Below are 17,882 nucleotides of genomic sequence, written 5' to 3'. Positions count from 1 at the left end.
ATATGGAAGTCAAGAATCAAAATAACAAAATCTGGTATCTCACTGCTATTTACGCAAGTCCCCAAGAAAGAATTTGAAGAGTATAGTAGATAATACAACAGATGCCTGGATGAGTATTGGTGATTTTAATGAAATTGCGGAAGAAGGGGAAAAAAGGGTGGTGCAGAAATTGATCAACATATATGTCGAAGATTTAGAGAAAGAATTAACAATTGTAAGCTCATGGACCTAGGCTATGTGGGGTCTAAGTATACTGGAAAGGAGGACAACGTGAAGGCATGGATAGAGTGTTTAAAAGACTTGATAGAGGACTTGCCAATGTAGAATGGAGAAAAGAATTCATGAATGCTTGGGTAGAAGTCCTACCTAGAGTAAATTCTGACCATCACCCTCTCTTGGCAATCTTAAATCCTTCAATACCAGAGACCAGGGATAAGTCTTTTCGTTTTGAGATTATGTGGAAGACTCACCCTAATTTTAACGAATTTGTGACAGGTGCTTGGCAAAAAGAAAGACCCCTCCCTGCAGCTTTAGAAGAGCTTGCCACGAAGTTAAAAGGGTGGAATTCAAAAATCTTTGAAAACATATTCAAAAGAAAAAGAAAGATTATGAGTAGATTAAATGGAATTCAGAGGGCTCCCTCTTATGGGAGAAATCCATGGCTGGAAGACCTAGAGAAAAGGCTGTCTGAGGAGTTGAACACCATTCTTGATCAAGAAGAATTGTTTTGGATGCAAAAATCTAGGCAGCTTTGGATTGTAGAAGGAAATCAAAATACACGTTTCTACCATACCAAAACTGCTATTAGAAGATGCAAAAATAAAATCCTAAAGCTAAGGAATAATGAAGGTTGTTGGTGTGAAAGTCAAGAAGAGTTGCAAGACATGGCCATAAGCTTTTTTAAGAAACTGTACAAAGAGAAAGTGAGACATAACCAGAAGTTGGACACCTCCCTCACATACCCAACCTTGTCGAAACAACACAAAGACCTATTTATAAACCCACCTTCCCAAGAGGAAATAAAAAAAAGCCCTTTTTGACATCGGATTTCTCAAAGCCCCAGGTGAAGATGGTTTTCCTGCCTACTTTCTCAAGGAGTCTTATCCAACAATCTTTGTGCAATTTCATCAACCACATCTGGACCGAACCCCAAGCAATCAAAGAATCAAACCAAACCCTCATTGCCCTTATACCTAAGACCAAGCAACCAGAATTTATAACCCAATTTCGGCCCATAGCCTTATGCAATGTCATTTATAAATGTGTTTCCAAAATCTTAGTTGCTATACTCAAACCAGCGCTAGCTGATCAGATAGCCCCTAATTAGTCCAGTTTCGTGCCAGGAAGAATCATACATGATAACATTATAATTGCAAAGAAAATGATGCTTGACATGAAGAAAATGAAAGGGAGAAAAAAATTTATGGCAATAAAAATTGATTTTGAAAAGACTTATGATCGCCTAAATTGGAATTTCATCAATGCTTGTCTGGAGGAATTTGGAGTGAGCAACAATTTTCGCCAAATTGTAATGGCGTGTGTAAGCACAGTAACATAAAAAATCATTTGGAATGGTAGCAAAACGGAAGCTTTTGAACCCTCTAGAGGGATAAGACAAGGAGATCCTTTATCACCTTATCTGTTTGTGATCACTATGGACAAGCTCTCACAGATAATAGAAGAAGAAATGATGAGAAAAAACTGGATTCCTATGAAAGTAGGTAAAGATGGGCCCATCATATCTCACCTCCTTTTCGCTGATGACTTACTGCTGATTGCAGAAGCTAAGGAGGACCAAATGGCAAAAATTATGAAAATCCTTAATAGATTTGGTGAAGTATCAGGTCTGAAGATAAATGCTGAAAAAATATCAATTATTTTCTCTAAGAACGTGGATCAGAATGAAAGGGGCAGAATCCTCAGCAGTAGCATTTTCAAGGAAATGCCCCATCTAGGAAGGTACTTGGGAGCCATGTTGAGCAACACTAGAAAAAGAAAAAAAAATTTCAGGGAACCATTGATAGAATTAAAGTGAAACTAGGAGGATGGAAAACAAATTGTCTCTCCCTTGCGGGAAGAATTACCGTAGCCCACTCAGTCATTAGCCCTACACTAAATTTTGACATGATGCATACTCAAATCCCTAAAGGAATCTGTCAAGAGGTGGAAAAGATTCAAAGAAAATTCATATAGGGAGAGAACACAGACAATAGGAAGATTCATGCTGTTAGCTGGAAACTCATTTGTCAACCAAAGAGGCTTGGAGGATTGGGGTTCAGAGATCTATCAAAGATGAATGAAGCGTTTCTGGTTAAGATCCTGTGGAGAATTGTTACAGAGCAAGAAGCTCTCTAGGCTAGAGTTCTCATTAGTAAATATGGCAGGGGGCTTAACCTCAAACAAAACATCAGCAGTAAAAAAGCAGATTCCGCTCTTTGGAGAAGCCTTGCAAAAATAGGGGACATCTTCTATCAAAATATTTCCTATGCTATAGGGAATGAAAGATCGGATAGAGTTTGGAAGGATAATTGGGTTAAGGGAATTAATACTTTAATGAATTACAACCTCAGTCCTATAAATGAAGACCAGCAAAAAATAACAGTTTTAGAAATCTCTAATGGAATGGGTGAATGGAATTTTCAATGGCTACAAAGTCATTTATCAGAGGAAATTATAAAAAAAATTACAGCAATCATGCTCCCTTTGGAAGAATTGGGAGAGGACAAAATCATGTGGAACCTTACAAATTCAGGAGAATTCTCAATCACAAGCACATATAACATGTTGGCGCAACATACAATCACTCAAGATCACACATGGGAAATAATATGGGGATGGAAAGGACCTCAAAAAATCAAAATTTTTATGTGGCTTACCTCCCATTCCAGGCTAATGACATCGACTAGAAGAAGAAGATTGCTGGGAACCTGTTACAGCTGCCATCGATGCGAATGAGTGACAGAAAATATAATTCATGTTCTTAGAGATTGCCCAGTCGCTTCATGCATATGGACTCGATTAATAAACCCAAGACAGCTTCAAAATTTTTTCAGAGCTCCCTTTGATGCATGGTTGAGATGGAGCCTTACATCCAATCTGAGCAGCAACCCCAATAAAAACTAGATTACCATCTTCATGGTGACTTGCTGGTGGATGTGGCGGTGGCGAAACAAAGAAATTTTCAACTTTCCCTTCAGAAGACCTAACGACGCAGAAAGAGTAATTCACTTATATGTCTCTGAAATCTCCCAAGCTTTTAAAAAGGAGAATTTGGTCAAGCTAAGAAAAAATAGAATTGAGAGGCACATCTCTTGGACACCACCAACAGAGGGATGGATCAAAATCAACACAGATGGAAGCTCACTGGGAACCCAGGAATAGCGGGATGTGGAGGAGCATTGAGGAATAGCGATGGGAGATGGGTTGCGGGTTTCACAGTTAATCTGGGGCACTGTACAGCTTACCAAGCAGAACTTTGGGGTGTACATCACGGCTTAAAAACTGCTTGGGATTTGGGTTTTAAGAAAATAGAAATTGAAACTGATTCTAGATCAGTATTCGAAGTACTAAAAAGGGAGAAGTATAATCAAGAGCATATTAATCCTATCCTCAGAAGCATATTTGTGTGGATAAACAAACAGTGGCAAGTGACTATTAAACATATTCTAAGAGAAGAAAATAGAGTGGCAGATTGGATTGCAAAAAGGAGCACTAGCAAGGAGTTAGGATACCATTTTATTGACAACCCACTCATAGAACTTAAAAAAATTCTGGCTGATGATTTCACAGGGGCTATCCTATCCCGTTCTGTCTATGAATTATAATTTTTTTTCTTTTGGGGCTGTTAAGCCCCTGACGTGGCGGAAATTGGTGAGTTAAGAAATTAATATAAGAGATACGTTGCAAGTACAGTTCTTAACCAACCAGAAATCCGCTTATCAATTTAGAAGGTTGTCACAAAATTTAAATTAAAATACTGGGAGTATGAGTCCCAGGTCGTCTCCCAACGAGTTGCAGAAAGGTGTGCTATTTTATTAATCAGATGTTTTCAAAAATGGTTTGAGTTGAATAACAGGAAATTAAATTAGAAATTGTGTACTTTTAAATAAAAGCCTTGGCTGGGAGTAGATTAGTTGGAAGCCCTATTCTTGTTGGAGTACTCTCAAGATTAATTGATAATTGAGGGTTGTTCTGTTTAGTTATCCCTTACTAGGTAAAGGAAAGTCAAACAAGTTGGAAAGCTATTTCTATTCACAAGTCCCAATCCGCTCAATTGAAAAGGATTGGTGTCAGTGACTAGAGGGCAAACCAACAATAAACCCAATTACAATTTTTCTTTTTAGCATTCCAACTCAAGGTCTTCCTTTCAATCAACTCCCATCCAAGTTATGGAACTACTCGCTCATTGTGAATATAGAATTCATAACATAGGAAAGGGAAATATAGAAAGACATGATAAATAATAATCAAAGGGATCAATTAAAAATAAAGATAGTTCTTGTATTAATAAACTCTAAAAATAATTCAATAATAATTCTAAATAAACAAAGGACATGGAAGAGTAAGAGACAAGTAAAGAAAACAAACTAGAATGACGAAGTCTTGCTGAGGTAATAACTCTTCTCAATATCCCAATGCGAAAAGCAATCAAAATAAAATCCTAAGAACTATGAATGTGTAGAGAGAAAACCTAGAGGAGGAGTAAAACTAGATCTAAAACTGAGAATTGTCTGTAATGAATTGTTATTTTCGTTTCTGCATGTTCCTTGGCTCTAGTCTGCTTTTCTAGGCCGAAAATTGGGTCAAAACAGGGACCAAAATTGCCCCCAGCGAATTCTGCAGATTCTGCAGATCGTGCATGTCACGCAATCGCGTCATTCATGTGGACGCGTCATTCGGCGTTTTGTCTTGCCACACATGTGCGTCGTCCACGCCTCCGCGTCACTTGTGCAGTTCCAATCCGCGCGGTCGCGTGAGCCATGCGTCCGCGTCACTGCGATTTCCTCTATGTCGCGCGGTCGTATGAGCCATGCGTCCGCGTCACTTCTCGCTGGTCATCTCCTTAATTTCTTGTGTTCCTTCCATTTTTGCAAACTTCCTTTCCAATCTCCAAGTCATTCATGCCCTATAAAGCCTGAAACACTTAACACACAGATCACGGCATCTAATGGAATGAAGGAGAATTAAAATACAAAATTAAAAGTCTTTAGGAAGCAAATATTCAATCATGTAATAATTTTAGGAAGGAAATATAAATGCATGCCAATCATATGAATAAGTGGGTAAAGAATTGATAAAACCATACAATTAAGTACAATATAAACCATAAAATAGTGGTTTATCAACCTCTCCACACTTAAACGTTAGCATGTCCTCATGCTTAGTTGAAGGAGATAAAATAAATGAGTAGGAACATGTAAAACTCATGTAATGCAGTGCAACTTATATATATGAATGCAACTATATGATTCTGGTCTACTTGATCAAAAGTAAATAGGTTCTTCAAGACAATTACAAATCAAACTCCACTAATTCAATTCTTATACAGTAAGAACAGATAAAAATGCAAGAAGGTAGCTCATGAAAGCAGGGAACATAGAATTTTAAGCATTGAACCCTCACTGATGATGTATGTACACTCTAATCTCTCTAGTGTATAGGGCAATCACTCTATCCTTCTCTAATCATGCTCTCTAATTTTTGTTCTTCACCTAACCAATCAACAATATTTAATATATTAATGCAAACATCATGGGGTCTTTTCAAGGTTGTAATGGGGCCAAGGTAAGGGTAAGGATACATATATGGCTAAGTAAGCTTATAAATTAAATCTTTAATTAACCCAAGCTTCAACCCAACATATATATATTCTATATAACTTAAGATTCACACCTAGCTACCCAAAATTTCTCTTTCACATTCCATACTCATGTATCAACTTTTATTTTGATTTTATCATACATGCGTTGATCTTTGAATTCTTAACTTAGCATTGGGGTAATTTTGTCCCCTTAATTATTTATTGAATATTTTTGGATTTTTTTTTCAACATAAACTAAAAATAAACATAGCTAATCAATGCACATAGATTTTTAATTCTTATAGTTTCACATGAGTAGGTACCCAAATTCCCATTATATTATTATGACACATTCCCTTATTATCTTTTGTTCCCACAATTTCCCATACTTAATTAACACACACAATTCTATCTTAAGCTAACCAAAGATTCAATTGGGATATGTAATTGTTTTTTCGCTTAAGGCTAGTAATGTGGTAAAATACAGAACAAATGGGATTTAAAGGCTCAAAGTGGTTAACAAAGGTAATTGAAAGGGTAGGCTTAATTTGGATAAGTGAGTTTAAACAAGTAATAGCCTCAATCATATGCAAACATATAAATATATTAAACATTGGACATATAGGATGAAACAAAATGTAGATTACAATCATAAAGAAGCAAACACACAAGAATAAAATGATTATGGTTAAATAATGTAACCATGCATTTGGGCTCAAATCTCACAGGTTGTGTGTTCTTTAGCTCAAAAATCATGTTCCAAATACAACTTCAAGCAATTTTAACATAAAAGTTTTGATTAAAATTAGTGAAATTTTGTTCTAAAGATAGGGTCTTAGAAGAAACTTATTGTCTTTTCAATCAAGTAGAACATGCATGCAACTAATCTATTACTATGCAATTTATCCTATTCTACAAAAGAAAAACTAACTAAATATCCTAATTTATTGGTGTTAGGGATGAGAAATTACCTCCAGAAGTTAGGTACTGACCGACCTCCCCACACTTAAGGCTTTGCACCGTCCTCGGTGCCATCTGTCAGGAACAAGGGTGGGCTGGTAGCAGTATCTCCACAGTCGGGACCGTCATGGCTCCCTGTGCTGGTAAAGAAAGTGGAGTCCGGGGTGTCTGAGTCCTTGAATTTTCTCATAATCAGCTCCTTAAGGTATGTGAATCGGCGCTTGTTACGGCGCTCTCTTAGCTTTGCTTTTTGTTCCTGCCGATCCAACTTTTCAAGTATCTGATGGAGCAGTTAGTTTGTTGTAGGTGCTTGTGGTGCTGATGGAGGGGTGTCCTCAGCCGGTTCTGTAGGCTGGCTAGTAGTGACTGCTGGGAGTCTAATATATTTCCCGTTAGGGACGTATTGATCATTCCGTGAAAGCATGGCTTTGGTGTCCCCAGCTCTGTAGGAGACTCCGGCTGCTGAGACGAGATCTGAGACCAAGGCGAAAAAAGGTAAGTTGTCCGCAATCTGTACGTGTCTCATGGCGTTCCGGATGTGTCTCGGTAGGTTCAGAGGCTGGTCTATAAGGATGCACCATAGTAGAACGGCCATGTCTGCAGTGAAGGAGGACTCGTGAGTGCTCGGAAAGACGTAATGGGACATGATCTGTGCCCATACGCGAGCCTCCAAGGTAAATGCTGAAGCCGATATTCCCTTAGGACGGGAACGGTGGTATCCGTAGATCCATCTGCTGCCAGGTAGTGTGATAACTCTGAGAACGGTGTCCCAGTCAAATTGGTACATCTGGCGCTTGAGTGCGGCTTCTTGAAAGGCGTCTAATCCTTCTGGAGCAGGGGGAAGATCTAGAGCTCATTGAATGGCCTCTTCTGTAATGGGGATTTGCTTTTGATGTACATAGACAGACTGCAAGGTTGGCAGGTGGAAATTAGAGTAGAACTCAACTACCCAAGAAAGATTAACCTGCCTTGGCTGTCTCTGGAGAAAACCCCATTGTCTTCGTTCAATTTGCGGCTCAACAAAGGTAGCAATATTGGGCGGGAGGATAAGAAGGTATTCATTGTTGTAGCTCCGTCCTGCCAGGATAGGGAACATCTGCTCACAGTAGCGATTGGGAAATCGCGCAGTGTCCTTTGCTGGGAAGGCTTTTTCTTTTTCATCAACCTTTATAATTCTCTTAATTCTTTTTGTTGAGGGTTTGACTGCAGTTGAAGAAGGCTCTGCTACTAATGCTCTTTTTGTTCCTCTTCTTGCTGGTGGTTTGGGAGTAGCTTTCTCTTTTCCTTTCTTGGTGGCCATCCAGAAAAGGGAAAAAGAAAGTAACATGAATTCAAAGGGACAGAGCAAGGAAGAGGATGGTATGGGTGGTAATCAATGCGCATTAAAGATGAATGAAGTTAACACATGATCATGACTACATGTGAAAAATCATAAATGGAAATTAGCCAGTGCATATGATGACAATTAAATGCAAGGTGTTTATTGGCATGCAGGTAAAGGCATGAGTAGCATAGATCAAGCGTTCAATGTCCATGTTAAATTACCACAGAGTTCAAACTAACAACCTGTTTGTAATAACAATTATGTTAAATTAATAAAATAATAAAAAAGATTTTGTGAAAAGCGGGCATTTAGAGTAATAGAATAAAAGAGATTCAAAAATAGTGCACAATGCCATACGGGCGTTTTTACAAACACATAGCATGCATGGTGAGTAAGTTATGGAAAATAATAAACGGAACATGCAAGCAACCCTTTAAAATTAATATATAATTGCCAAACAAGTTCTTAACGATCCACAAGCAAATCATAAGGAATAATAATGACTCTACTAAATATCTAACACCAATTAAAAGAAAAAGAAAAAGAAAAAAGGAAAACATGGATAATGCAAGTAAAAAGAAAAGAAAAGAAGAAAACATAAATTAAGAAAGATAATAGAAAAGTGAGGAAAGAAGAAGAAAAGAAAAACCTTGTTAATGATAGTAAGAGAGAAAGTAGAAAGTGAGAAAGAAGGAAGAAGGAAGAAGGAAGAAATAAGAAAGGAAAAGAGAAAATAGAATTTGGGGAAAAGAAAGATAAGATATTTTGGTAATTTAGGGTAAGCTGTGCGGCGCAAGCGACGCGGACGCGTGGGTGACGCGTTCGCGCGAATTGCGCTTATTTGGATTGACGCGGTCGCGTGACACAGTTTATGCTACTGGCGCGAGGGCAGCCTCGCTCTCGCACAACTCTCTGTTCAAAATCTTAATTTTGCCAAATTTTGGGTGACGCGATCGCGTGGGTCACGCGACCGCGTGAGTGGCCAATATTGGGATATGACGCGGACGCGTGGGGCACGCGTTCGCGTGGTAAGGGCTGTGCGTCTAGCGCTAGTCCAGCACCACTCTAGCATAACTTTCGACTATGCACCCTTTTCACGTCGATTACCAGGTCACGCGGCCGTGTGGGTGACGCGGTCGCGTGGGAGGCCAATGTTCCCACATGACGCGGACGCGTCAGCGACGCGGTCGCGTGGGGTGATTTGTGCCAAAGGCACGCCTCCAGCCATGCTCCTGCGTGACTCTCTGTTCGCTCTCTTATTCTTTCTGGGCCACCTGCGACGCGGACGCGTCATTGATGCGGTCGCGTCGCGTGAAATTTGTTTTTTAATAAAATTATGCAAATGCAGATGCAAGCTAAATGTGCGAATAAGGAAAAGAGTTATTGGAAAAGAAAACTAAGAATAAAGAAAAGAACGATCATACCATGGTGGGTTGTCTCCCACCTAGCACTTTGCTTTAACGTCCGTAAGTTGGACGCTCCATTAGCTCAGTCTTCGGCTATGTGTGGATCTTCCAAGAGGAAGATCTCGAGCTCCTTGTTTTTCTTCATCTTCTCGCCATGGTAGAGCTTCTTTCGTCACCTTCTCACCATGATATAGCTTCAAACGATTGCCATTAACTTTGATGAGTTCAGAGCTTGAAGTATGACTTAGGTGAAAAACTCCGTACGGCTCGGCCTTCTCTACTCTATATGGACCTTCCCATCTTGATCTCAACTTGCCTGGCATGAGCCTCAGTCTAGATTTGTAAAGGAGGACTAAGTCCCCAGGTTGGAACTCTTTCCTCTTGATGTGCTGATCATGTACAGCCTTCATCTTTTCCTTGTACAACCTTGAGTTCTCATAAGCTTCCAGGCAAAGTCTTTCTAATTCTTGCAGTTGCAATTTCCTTTCAGCTCTGGCTGTTTCAAATCCCATGTTGCACTCTTTTACTGCCCAAAAGGCTTTGTGCTCTACTTCAATTGGGAGATGACAGGCTTTTCCATAAACTAAGCGGAAAGGACTCATCCCAATGGGTGTCTTGTATGCTGTTCTGTATGCCCAAAGTGCATCTTGTAGCTGGTGCTCCAGTCTCTCCTATGAGGTTTGACTATCTTTTGTAATATACGCTTTATCTCTCTGTTTGACACCTCGGCTTGCCCATTAGTCTGAGGATGGTAGGCCGTTGCAACTTTATGAATTATCCCATGCTTCTTCAGTAATCCTGCTAGTCTCCTGTTACAAAAATGGGTGCCTTGATCGCTCACGATTGCTCGTGGGGATCCAAAGCGACAAATAATGTGGTTTCTAACAAAGGAAACAACAGTGTTAGCATCATCAGTGTAGGTAGAAATTGCTTCCACCCATTTGGAAACGTAATCTACAGCTAACAATATATAAAAGTAACCATTATAATTTGGAAATGGACCCATGAAGTCAATGCCCCAAACATCAAAAACTTCACAGAAAAGCATAATTTTTTGAGGCATCTCATCCCTCTTGGATATATTACCAAATTTTTGGCATGGGAAACAAGATTTACAAAATTCAGCAGCGTCTCTAAAAAGAGTAGGCCACCAGAATCCACAGTCTAGGATTTTTCTAGCTGTTCTTTGAGGGCCAAAATGTCCTCCACTCTCAGATGAGTGGCAGGCCTCTAAAATGGACTGGAATTCTGATTGAGGCACACACCGTCTAATTACCTGGTCAGCGCCACATCTCCATAAATATGGGTCATCCCATATATAATATTTAGACTCGCTTTTCAGCTTGTCTCTTTGATGCTTAGTAAAGTTTGGAGGAAAAGTGCGGCTAACTAGATAATTAGCTACAGGTGCATACTGAGGGACTACCTCAGATACTGCTTGTAGGTTATCAAATGGAAAATTATCAGCTATAGGAGTGGAGTCATGCTTAATGTGCTCAAGGTGACTTAAGTGGTCTGCCACTAGATTCTGGTTACCACTCCTATCCTTAATTTCTAAGTCAAATTCTTGTAGTAGCAGTATCCAACGTATAAGCCTTGGTTTGGATTCCTTTTTAGCTAATAGATACTTTAGAGCTGCGTGGTCTGAGTACACTACTACTTTCGTACCAAGTAAATAGGCTCGGAATTTATCCAGAGCAAAAATAATAGCAAGAAGCTCTTTCTCAGTAGTAGTATAATTAGACTGAGCGGCATCTAAAGTTTTAGACGCATAAGCAATTACAAAGGGGTCCTTACCTTCACGCTGAGCCAGTGCTGCACCTACTGCATGGTTAGAAGCATCGCACATTATTTCAAATGGCTGGCTCCAGTCTGGTCCTCTTACAATTGGAGCTTGAGTCAGGGCGGTCTTCAGCTTATCAAATACTTGTTTGCAATCCTCACTGAACTCGAACTCAATATCTTTCTGCAGTAGTCTGGATAAGGGAAGAGCTACCTTACTGAAGTCCTTAATGAATCTCCTGTAAAAACCTGCATGGCCAAGGAACGAACGGACTTCCCTCACAGAAGAGGGGTAAGGTAAACTAGAAATAACATCCACCTTTGCTGGATCTACAGAAATTCCAGTATTAGACACAACATGTCCTAGTATAATCCCTTGTTTAACCATAAAGTGACATTTTTCAAAATTCAATATAAGGTTTGTACTGACACATCTATCTAACACTCTAGATAAACTATCCAAGCAAAGATTGAAGGAATCACCATATACACTAAAATCATCCATAAAAACCTCCATACAGTCCTCAATAAGATCAGAGAAAAGACTCATCATACACCTTTGGAAAGTAGCTGGTGTATTGCATAAGCCAAAGGGCATTCTCTTGTAAGCATAAGTCCCAAAAGGACATGTAAAAGTGGTCTTTTTCTGATCTTCAGGAGCTATATGAATCTGGAAATAGCCTGTGTAACCATCTAAAAAATAATAATGTGATTTACCTGACAGGCGATCCAGCATTTGATCAATGAATGGAAGAGGATAGTGATCCTTACCAGTGGCCTGGTTTAGGCTTCTGTAGTCAATGCAGACCCTCCAGGCGTTCTGAACTCTGGTTGCCATGAGCTCTCCATGCTCATTCTTCACTGTAGTAACTCCAGACTTCTTGGGCACCACTTGTACTGGGCTTACCCATTCACTGTCTAAGATGGGGTAGACGATATCTGCCTCCAGTAGTCTGGTCACTTCCTTTTTGATAACCTCTAAGATAGTGGGGTTCAGTCTTCTCTGGGGTTGACGGACAGGCATTGCTCCCTCTTCTAAAAATATTCTGTGCTCACAAATTTGAGGGTTGATGCCTACTATGTCTGCCAAACTCCAACCAATTGCCTTCTTGTGCCTCCTCAGTACACTAAGTAACTGCTCTTCTTGTTGAGAAGTGAGTTCCCTTGCAATGATAACTGGAAACTTCTGCTTGTCTTCAAGGTAAGCATATTTGAGGTGTGGAGAGAGGGGTTTCAATTCTAACTTCTGCTCATGGTCAGGCTCTGGGGTGTCTGGAGCTGGTAACAGTGGTAAAGCACTTTCATTGTCCTCTGAGAATGTCCCCACACTTGGACCTTGTCCTATATACCTCTCTTCAAATTCCTCCTGGTGAACTTCAGCCACGGTTTCATCTATGATGTCACACTGGAGGATAGAATGATCCTCCGGAGGATGCTTCATAGCTCCATTCAGATTGAAGATTACTACTCGGCCATCTATTTCAAAAGAGTATGTTCCTGAAAAAGCATCCAATTTGAACTTTGAGGTCTTCAGGAATGGTCTTCCGAGTAGGATTGATGATGGCTTTTCTGAGTCATTTTGGGGCATCTCCAAGATATAAAAATCAATGGGAAAGGTGAGCCCTTTAATGCCCACTAATACATCTTCAGCAACTCCAGCCACTGTAATAATGCTTTTATCTGCTAACACAAAACGAGTTGCCGACCTTTTTAAGAGAGGGAGCCTCAAATTATCATTTATAGACAAAGGCATTATACTAACACATGCTCCTAAATCACACATGCAGTCAGAAAATATCACACCACCAATAATACAATTAATCATACATGGACCTGGATCACTACACTTTTCATGTATACCTCCCATTAAAGCAGATATAGAACTACCTAAAGGAATAGTTTCTAATTCATTAATTTTGTCTTTATGTATACATAAATCTTTTAAAAACTTTGCATATTTAGGTACCTGTTGAATAACATAAAAAAGGGGAACAGTTACCTCAACCTTTTTGAATATTTCTACCATTTTGAAATCAGGTTCCAGCTGCTTCCTGGGCTTCCTTGCAAGTTATAGAAATGGAAATGGAATGGGAATGGTGTCTTCTGCAGTGTCAGCATCCTCTGGTGCTTCTTCCCGTGGTTGAACTTCTTCTTCATCAACCATGTCCTGTATGTCCTCTTCCTCTTCAACATCTTCTACCTCCACCACCTCTTCAGCTGAGGCGTGTTCTGGTGGGTTTGGCTCGTCCTGATTCCTCTCCTGCAGTGTGGTTCCAGACCTTAGGGTGATGGCATTGATGCCACCCTTTGGCTTGGGTAATGGTTGAGAGGGGATTCCACTAGAGCTCAAAGGCTGGTTATTTGAGTTATTCATTGATCCAATCTGTGAGATAAGAGCTTGCAAGGTAGAGTTCAGACCATTTAGAGTAAAATTAAGGTTATTTTCCATGGCCTGTTGCCTCCGATCAATAGATTGTAGTAACTCATCATTAGCAGATGAAGAGGGGTAAGTGATCTGAGAGGTCTGCTATTGGTTATACAGTGGTCTTGGGATTGCCTCAGGTGAGGTGCTCTATATGGCTGGTTCTGGTTCTGCTGCCTGTTGTTGTTATTATTCCACCTCTGATTTTTCTGATTATCTCTGCCTCCTCTGTTATTGTTGTCCCTCTAATTCTGGTTAAAATTATCTCTCCAATTCTGGTTAGAATTGTCCTGCCATCCATGGCTGTAACTGCCACCTTGATTGTGCCCTTGGTTGGGGCGGTCATAGAAGTTATGAGTGCCTGCCACGGTGTTATCTTCCTGCTGGAGCTGCGAACATTCATCAGTATAATGGCTATAATCAGCACAGATTCTGCAAACTCTCTGTGGGACTAACTGTTGGCTTTGCTGTGGTGGAGAAGGTTGAGCTTGCTGACTTTGTTGTTGATTCAATTGCATCTACTTCAGTAAGTTGGTCATTTCACAAATACTCTGAGTTAGAGCAGCAGTCTCTCTGCTAGAGGATATTTCTGCAACAGCTTTTGAACGGCCTTGTTTCTGCCTGTGATTCCGAGTAGATTCAGCTAAGTCGCTGATCAATTGCCATGCCTCATCAGTGGTCTTGTACTTTTTCATAGACCCATTGCTAACACTTTCCAATGTGGTCTTATCTTGGGGCCTCATACCCTGAGTGACGTAGCCGAGCAACACTATCTTGTCAATCATATGGTGGGGGCATACTTCCAGAAGGTTGTTGAAGCGCTCCCAGTATTCATAGATAGTCTCCGATTCATCCTGAACAATCATGGAGATGTCTTTCCTCAGTTTATCAGTAACTTCAGCTGGAAAGAATTTTTTCAAAAATTCTCTTCTAAGTGTATCCCAGTCGGATACAGTTGCTGCGGGTTGAGTGTAGTACCACTCTCTCGCCTTTCCCTCAAGAGAGAATGGGAAGGCTTTTAACAAAATTGAAGTTTCATCTGCACCATCATGCCTGACAGTAGAACAGGCTGCTTGGAAGTCTCTAAGGTGCTTGATAGGCTCTTGAGCAGGTAAGCCATGAAACTTGGGCATCAAATTGACCAGTGCTGTTTCTATTTCAAAGTCTGTAGCCACCGTTGGGTGATGCGCTTGAAACGGTTGCATTGAAAAATCAGGGGCTCCAGCCTCCTGGATAGTAATTCTCCTAGGTGCTGCCATGTCACCTGCACGTAAATCAACCGAATCAGCAGAAAGGGAGCCTGTTTCTTCCTCAAGTGACGTTTCAGATCCGCCCTCAGAGAGGACTAACCGACGCCGAGCTTGCCTTATTCGTGAAATAGTTCTTTCAATCTCAGGATCGAATACTGGCAAGCTTGGATTAGGAAGTGAACGTTTCATCTAACGACAGAAACATGCAGCTCATAGTAGCAAAATAAAATAAAATACAAATAAATAAATTCCAATTAATAACTTTAGCACTCTATTGCAACTCCCCGGCAACAGCGCCAAAAATTGACGTGGCGGAAATTGGTGAATTAAGAAATTAATATAAGAGATACGTTGCAAGTACAGTTCTTAACCAACCAGAAATCCGCTTATCAATTTAGAAGGTTGTCACAAAATTTAAATTAAAATAATGGGAGTATGAGTCCCAGGTCGTCTCCCAACGAGTTGCAGAAAGGTGTGCTATTTTATTAATCAGATGTTTTCAAAAATGGTTTGAGTTGAATAACAGGAAATTAAATTAGAAAATTTGTGTAATTTTAAATAAAAGCCTTGGCTGGGAGTAGATTAGTTGGAAGCCCTATTCTTGTTGGAGTACTCTCAAGATCAATTGATAATTGAGGGTTGTTCTCTTTAGTTATCCCTTACTAGGTAAGGAAAAGTCAAACAAGTTGGAAAGCTATTTCTATTCACAAGTCCCAATCCGCTCAATTGAAAAGGATTGGTGTCAGTGACTAGAGGGCAAACCAATAATAAACCCAATTACAATTTTTCTTTTAAGCATTCCAACTCAAGGTCTTCCTTTTAATCAACTCCCATCCAAGTTATGGAACTACTCGCTCATTGTGAATATAGAATTCATAACATAGGAAAGGAAAATATAGAAAGACATGATAAATAATAATCAAATGGATCAATTAAAAATAAAGATAGTTCAGGTATTAATAAACTCTAAAAATAATTCAATAATAATTCTAAATTAACAAAGGACATGGAAGAGTAAGAGATAGGTAAAGAAAACAAACTAGAATGACGAAGTCTTGCTGAGGTAATAACTCTTCTCAATATCCCAATGCGAAAAGCAATCAAAATAAAATCCTAAGAACTATGAATGTGTAGAGAGAAAACCTAGAGGAGGAGTAAAACTAGATCTAAAACTGAGAATTGTCTGTAATGAATTGTTGTTTTTGTTTCTGCATGTTCCTTGGCTCTAGTCTGCTTTTCTGGGCTGAAAATTGGGTTAAAACATGGCCTAAAATCGCCCCCAGCGAATTCTGCAGATTCTGTAGATCGCGCATGTCACGCGATCGTGTCATTCATGTGGATGCGTCATTCGGCGTTTTGCCTTGCCACGCGTGCGCGTTGTCTACGCCTCCGCGTCACTTGTGCAGTTCCAATCCGCGCGGTCGCATGAGCCATGCGTCCGCGTCACTGCGATTTCCTCTATGTCGCGCGGTCGCGTGAGCCATGCATCCGCGTCACTTCTCGCTGGTCATCTCCTCAATTTCTTGTGTTCCTTCCATTTTTGCAAGCTTCCTTTCCAATCTCCAAGTCATTCATGCCCTATAAAGCCTGAAACACTTAACACACAGATCACGGCATCTAATGGAATGAAGGAGAATTAAAATACATAATTAAAAGTCTTTAGGAAGCAAATATTCAATCATGTAATAATTTTAGGAAGGAAATATAAATACATGCCAATCATATGAATAAGTGGGTAAAGAATTGATAAAACCATACAATTAAGCACAATATAAACCATAAAATAGTGGTTTATCATCCCCCCTTCCTTTACCAAAAAAAATACAGATAAATTGAAAACTACCATCGCAAGGGTGGGTCAAACTTAATACAGACGGAGCATCTAACAACCAAACACAAAGAACATGATGTGGAGGTGTGTTGCGCACTTACTTGGGAGAGTGGATTGGTGGATTTGAAGCTAACACAGGTTATTGCAGTGCAGAACAAGCAGAGATGCTTGGGATGAATTTGGATCCTCTAAGTTTTGAATTTTTACTTTAGAGGATAAAGTGTGATCTCTCACATTTAAATAGTTTCTCTTTCATATTTTCTCTTGGTCCCACCTATAAAATAAATGGTGAGAGACCATACTTTATCCTCTAAAGTAAAATTCAAAATTTAGAGGATCCAAATCCGTTTGAGATTCTCCATGGGTTGCGGATGGCTTGGGATATGGGTATGCGCCGAGTCATTGTGGAAAATGATGCAGAAGAAGTTCTCAGGTCTATCACCAAAGAAAGAGGAATTAATCAGATCCATGATGAGAGAATAAGAGAAATTGTTAGAATGAAACAAAGACGGTGAGAGTTAAGGTTCTACCATATTTACAGAGAAGCCAATAGAAGTGCTAACTGGTTGGCAAGGAGAAGTTTAGATAGTGATTTAGGACTTAGGTTCCTAGACATAGCTCACAAAAATTTAGAAATGCTATTACAAGAAGATGTTTAGGAGATTGTACTCCCCTGTACTCTTAATGTAATTCAAGACTGTAGCTAATGTTTTTCTTTCCTTGGGCCTAGGTCCCCTTTTATTACCAAAAAAAAATGCGCCCCACCAATAAATTATAACTCAAATGACATAGTCTCTCCCTCTCTATCTAGAGATTTCGGGTTCGAATTCCACAGGTTACAATAAAAAAAATCTAATAAATATGTGAGTGTGTTATATAGTACCTAATATTGAAAATTGTTCAATCCATCAAATTTTGTCATGTTTTGATAAAGTTTCTTGTACGGAGGAGCTGTAATTGGTGTTTTATTATAAATAAAATATTAAACCTCTTTTTTATTTCTTTGATGTTAGGCATCAGCGAATGGTGAATTCTATGGTGTCTATAATTTGGTACCTAATTTTTGTCTAACTTATTTTTTATGGAAAATTTTGAATATTTAATAAT

At 39.6% G+C, this 17,882-nt stretch overlaps 1 pseudogene; it reads left to right on the top strand.

Annotated features, from left to right (window-relative positions):
* Positions 17,147–17,882, top strand: part of LOC107640318 — a 7,420-nt pseudogene continuing 6,684 nt past the window's right edge.

Source organism: Arachis ipaensis, chromosome B05, assembly GCF_000816755.2.
Source record: "Arachis ipaensis cultivar K30076 chromosome B05, Araip1.1, whole genome shotgun sequence".
In the NCBI taxonomy this organism is placed as follows: Eukaryota; Viridiplantae; Streptophyta; class Magnoliopsida; order Fabales; family Fabaceae; genus Arachis; species Arachis ipaensis.
This window is presented reverse-complemented; position numbering and strand designations above follow the sequence as displayed.